The sequence below is a fragment of the Rattus norvegicus genome, chromosome 1 (genome assembly GCF_036323735.1).
Source record: "Rattus norvegicus strain BN/NHsdMcwi chromosome 1, GRCr8, whole genome shotgun sequence".
NCBI lineage: Eukaryota > Metazoa > Chordata > Mammalia > Rodentia > Muridae > Rattus > Rattus norvegicus.
In genome coordinates this window covers 106,847,947-106,853,946 of record NC_086019.1, presented here as the reverse complement: position 1 = coordinate 106,853,946, position 6,000 = coordinate 106,847,947, and positions in this window count along the sequence as shown.

Sequence of the window (6,000 nt, the reverse complement as noted above, 5' to 3'; positions counted from 1 at the left end):
GCACATATATGAGTCTGTGTGTCTCTGTGTATGTAGTACCTTTCACCCTTCGTTTGAGTTACCCTCACCAATTAGCCTGGGATTCACCACTCAGACCAAGATGGTTAGCCCATGAGTTTCCTGGGATACTACACCCATCCTGTCTCCCATCTTGTAGCTCTGGTTACAGGCCTGCACCACCACATCCTGCTTTGTGCGCGGTGTATTGGTTACTTATCTTGTCATTGCAACAAAATATCTGATCAAAACAACTTTGAGGAAGGAAGGGTCTCTTTCGGCTTATAGTTCAAGGCCAGGGCTACTCTGACAAGGCGATCTTGGCAACAAGAGCATGAGGCTAAGGCTTACCTCACACCCGTGGTCAGGAAGCAGAGAGCAACCAGTGTTCCATGCTCAACTGGATTTCTCCTTTTCATTCAGCCCTGGACCCCAGCCCACGGAACAGTGATACCCACGTTCAGGGTGGACTTCCCACTTCTCTAGATACTCCCTCACAGATGTTCCCAGAGACTAACATAATCCAGACAAGGTGTCTAGGATTCTAGGTGATTCTAGATCCTACCTGATTGACATTAAATATTAACCATCACACACGGATTCTGGGGATCTGAACTTAGGTTTTCATGCCTGCAAAGCAAGTACCTTACTGGCAGAGCTGCCAGCCCCATTCTAACATACCACTAAAACCAGGCCCATCCTTGGATACCACTAAAACCAGGCCCATCCTTGGATACCACTGAAACCAGGCCCATCCTTGGATAACACTATGTTTGAGGATTCAGCATAACGTCCTTAGGATTCATCCAAATTGCAGCATTACCAATAATTCATTGATGGTTTTTTTCCTGTGGTAGAGCAGGAGGATTCTATGATCAAATCACACACACTGCTCCACGGGTCACAAGTGAGAGGGCGACTGGATTGTTTCCAGACTAGCTTTTATAAATAAAAATTTGTTCAGTGTGTCTGTACAGATTTTTAAGTGAACGTCGTTTGCCACTTCCTGGGATGTGTGCCACCATAGGATGCTGGGTAGCATAAGAAGTACATATTTGATTTTCCAGAATTAATGCCAAAGTACGTTCCGTGGTGCTAAATCATGTTACTTTCCCATTGGCCATGTATGAAAACTCAGATTTCTCCAAATCTTTGGAGAAATTGGAGTTTTAGGTTCCAACATTGGAACCTAAAAATTGTTTAGCCATTCTAGGAAAGTGCACACTAGTTCCTCAGGAGCCTCCTCTCCATGGCTTATAAACAGGACCTGCTTCACATGGACCAGTCTCTGTCTCTGTGCCCTAATGTCTTCTCTTTATTGTGTTTTTTTTTATTCTTCCGCGATTATTCTAGAGACTGAAACAGTCTGTCCTTCAGGACAGTTCATTAAGAAAGAACATAACCCAGTATGGTGGTACAAACCTTTAATCCCAGCACTTGGGAGACAGAGGTAAATATATGTGAGTTTAAGGACAATGTAGTTTACACAACAAGTTCTAGGACAGCCAGGGCTACACAGAGAGATCTCAGTTCCCTGTCTCAAAATTTACTCCCCACGCCCAAAAAAAAAAAATAATAAGTATTTTTTAAAATAAAGTAAACAAGAGTTTCAAATAGCTTTAGGAAGACCCTGAAACTGATCAGATTCACTAGGCCCCTCCCTCCTCAAGAACATACAAACAGTAAAGACTGCTGAGAATGCCTGTCAGACAAGACAAGACGCAAAAAGACTATGAGACCAGACCAGCTGCCTGGAAGAAGCAGAAGCCAGCCTGAGCTGCCTGGAACAGGCTCAGCCCAACTGAGGTACCTGGAAAGGACACTCTCCCACCTGTGAAGCTGCCTGAAGATCATGCAGTGCATTCCAGGATCCCAGGTTTTATTAGTTGTCACCAATGTTGGGGTGGGCTATGGTGACGCAACTGAGTCCTTTCTGCTTCTGTAAATAACCCTTCATACCTATAGGTAACCCCAACAAAACTCACTGGGTCCCCAAACTGGACTTGGGTGCTTTGGTAATATCCATACTTTGCTTTGTCATATACTTCCTGGAATAAGCTGATGTGTGTACCTTGTCTCCTCAGGAAAACTGTCACACAATAACAATTTCATGCATATGTGGGACTGTAACTGTGTCCACTTCCTGTTGCCCTCTCCTATCCTCATTCCATCCTGGGTACAACTCTCCCTGGATGTGTTCTACCCTAAATGGTCATGGTCTGGGATGTGGGGGACTGAGATTTCCACATACAACTACTCGAGGGACACAGTTTAATCCATAACAATGTCTTGTGTGTTTGATGAAATAATCTAAGGAGATGCTCCAAGTGTGTGTGGTTTTTTTTGTTTTGTTTTGTTTTTTTTGTTTTTTTTTGTTGTTTTTTTTTTTTTTTTTTTTTTTGCCAGATGTTTGTTGCTTGCCACGGCCTCCTTAATGAAATAGAGATCTTGATTTCTATCACAATTCAGGGAACTAAAAGTTCAAATGTTATCCAGGCTCTGGGATGAGTCTTGTGGTGGATGACAGGAAGGGGGGATCCCTTATCCAACCAGCAATCACTAAGACATGGGTAGCCAGATGGATCCCTCCACAACTGTGTCTCCTCGCAATCCGCAATCCCCGGGGATTGCCTGAGACTACGATTCCCCGAGCACCTAAGAATGTCCCACTATGCTGTCCTTTGTAAAGTTCCACAGAGCCAATCACCATGGGAACCAAGTGCCAATCACTGGAGCTCTCAGAGGAGTAGGGGCATACAATTAAATGGCATCCAACAATAATATTAGGCCACCTGCAGTGAGAGGAAAAGAAAGGTGAGTCACAGATTTAAAACTAAGTATCTACACTACATAAAAGTAAATTAATTACAAATTGGCCAAAACGGAAGAAAGAGAAAGAAGAATATGTTGTGTGTACTGAACCCTTTATATTTCTTAAGGGAAGCAAACTGATCCTTTTATTCATAGTGATAAAAGAAAAACAAATAAAAGGGCTAGTTGGATGATCATTTCACATTCCTAGGGTCAATCCCCAGTACCACAGAAAGAAAGAAAGAAAGAAAGAAAGAAAGAAAGAAAGAAAGAAAGAAAGAAAGAAAGAGAGAGAGAGAGAGAGAGAGAGAGAGAGAAAGAATAAGATGAGTTTGCTAGTCAGAGCTAGTAATAATAAGATAAATAAAAATAGTGGGGGCTGGGAATGGCGGTGCATATCTTTAATCCCAGCACTTGGGAGGCAAAGGTAGGTGGATATCTGAGATCAAGGCTAGCCTGGTCTACTTAGCAAATTCCAGGCCAGCTAAGAATAAAAAGTGAGACCTTGATGAAAAAACAACAAATAACAGCCAATGGTGGTCTCTGAAGTGTGAGCTCAGGAGGATTCTCGATCTGCATACGTTTCTCTGTTATTTAAAACAGATGGGAAAGCGCTGTTACCAAGACAAGGTAGCCCTTTATCTGGTAAGCCTCGGATGGTTCAATTCTTTACGCATCACTTTTTAAACTATAGTGCAAGCTCATCTTGCTTGTTGCTAAGATAAGTTGGCTGTTAAAAAGAAGAATCACAATTCTTCTGAGAAACAGAGGAAAGGGAAGAAGCATGTGTGTGAGTGGAATTGGGGCAGATGGGGCCAAGAAACATGTCAGTGGTGGATCGAGTCTCAGGTCTCTGATTTGCTCCCACTTCTTCCACAAGAAATCACGTGAGCGGACCAGAGTATGGATGTGCTCCAACGGGTCTCCATTTCTTATTCAGACTCTGCAGGCATCTCGAAATTTACAGTGCATTCTACTGTCGCTGAGGCTGAGAAAGGATCTTTCCTTTCAGCGAGGGTCAGCCCCCTACCCTTGACAGGAGACCAAACTGGTAAGGTTGCATTCCAGTGTCCTCTTGTGCTGTTTGCTCCTCTTCTTCTGTGTCTCCTCCCCAGGGTGGGAGGAGCAGAAAGTCATGGTGCTTCCTCCTGTGGGTGTTATCAGAACCATCTGAGAGCGTCCTAAGCGGGTTTACCCAGACCCGCAAGTTCCTGTCTTTCCCTTCATTCCCACCATCCAGATCTGCCACGGTAGAAATAGCTGCCTCTTGCATTCTCTAAGAAACAGAGTGATGGGCAGCTATTGCTACCAACTGTGGCCGCAGCAGCAGAATAGGTGAACCAGGCCGCTGCTGGGGGGGGGGGGGGGGGCGCCACTGCCAGGGCAGCAGCTCAGAGAAGAAGGATGAGGAATAAGAAACTGAGATCCCTCTCCTCCTGCTTCCAGAGCCCCATGGTGTCACCAATCCAAATAGAAACAGAAGGAAAAGGACTCACAGGATGGGTTTCCCAGTGCCCACTCTCTTTGGATGCCAAACGGCAGAGAAAGATGACAATGGAAGAATCCTCATGGCCCACGAGACTATCCCTCACATCTCCTCCTGTTCCCTAGGGTTTTCAATGCCTTGAAAAGGGGATTTTAAAAAGTAAGGGCATATCCATTGCAATAATGAACTTAATTAGGGCCATACTAGACATGGGTTAGAAACTCCAAAGCATCAGACCCAAAGACTTTCTCAAAACTGCTCCCCGCACCCAGTCCTAGAGGAGAACCAGCATCTTTGTGATTCCCCATGACTCTCAGCCCTACTGATGCTGCAGGAACTTAGGTGACAGTAGGGTGGGATGAGGGGACATTTGCTTTGTTAATTCCATGATTCCACTGGTTGTATGAGTCTACTCATCTACCACTGGTTACATCACTATTCAGATGCTAAGGTCACATGGTAACATAACATCAGGAGGGGAAAATGGGGATTGGACATGGTGACACATGTCTGTGATCCCAGCCTTGGGAGGGAGGTGGGGCAGGAGGACCAGTAATTCAGGGTATCCTCAGCCAAATAGGGATCCATTTCTAACTTAAAACTCAAAATATCACAAAGAAGAGGTGAATGGGCCATTGCAACCGGGTGAAAGCCCTTTCCACCAAGCCTGAGGACCTAAGATAATCCTCAGAACCTCCATAGTGTAAGGAAAGAACCAGATGGGGCTCCCACAAGCTCTCCTCTGACTGCCACACAAGCAGTATGGCACATGTACACACACAACTAAAAGGGGAGGGATACTGGGCTGCACTCGCATCTTCAAAGACGATCTCTTCAATTCTGTGTTCACAGAAAGTAGATTTTTAAGTTCCCCAAAAAGGGGTGGGAGGAAATGTGAGACAAGTCCAGCAGACCGAGGAGCTGTCCTGAGATCACTCTCGAAAAGGACCCAAGAAAGTCCCTCTGTCTCCTTAGATCTCAAAGTACTCCTGAGCTAGGTGAGGACCTTGTAAGGGACATTCTCTAAGGAGCATGCTGGATATTGGGGAGCAGTAACAGATAAAACAGCAGGGTCTTGGCCCTGAGAGTCCTGTTTGAGGAAGGAGTTATCTTCCTTGGGAGCTCATCTCTCCGAGGGGGCTCCTGGTGGGTGAGCTCACCAAGAGCGTCTTCTCTTTGTGCTCCAGAGAGGATGTGCCCTCCTTTCACCTGAGGGCCTCCTGCCCTGAATAGTCCTCTGAATTGCCAAGCGGTGGGTGCTTTGGGGGGGGGCATTCCCATCTGTGTCCCCTGTGTGATTGGTTTTGCTTCCCCTCTGCTTTTTAAGTCGGTTTCATTTCATCCACACCTTAGATTTAATTTGGATATAACGGGAATTATCAATCTGGTTTTTTTTTTCCCCATTCACCTGTAATCAATGCACAGTGGGGAGGAGGGACGGAGGATGGAACACGGTGGTTTCAAATCACGCACTGTGTGAAACCAGGAGCCAAACTCTCATCCCACGCTCTGCAGAATGGGGGAAAACGTGCTCAATCTTACCAAATAGGACCTTGAGGGGAACCAAGGAGAACGTGCCTGGTTAAACAACCCACTGACACGGTCACTGAGCTGAGCAGTAACCCTCTTTCTTCTGCTGGGACGTACATCAGTGAGTCACTCTTTACCGTCCATTCTTCACACAGACCCCTTCTCCCAGAGAGAGC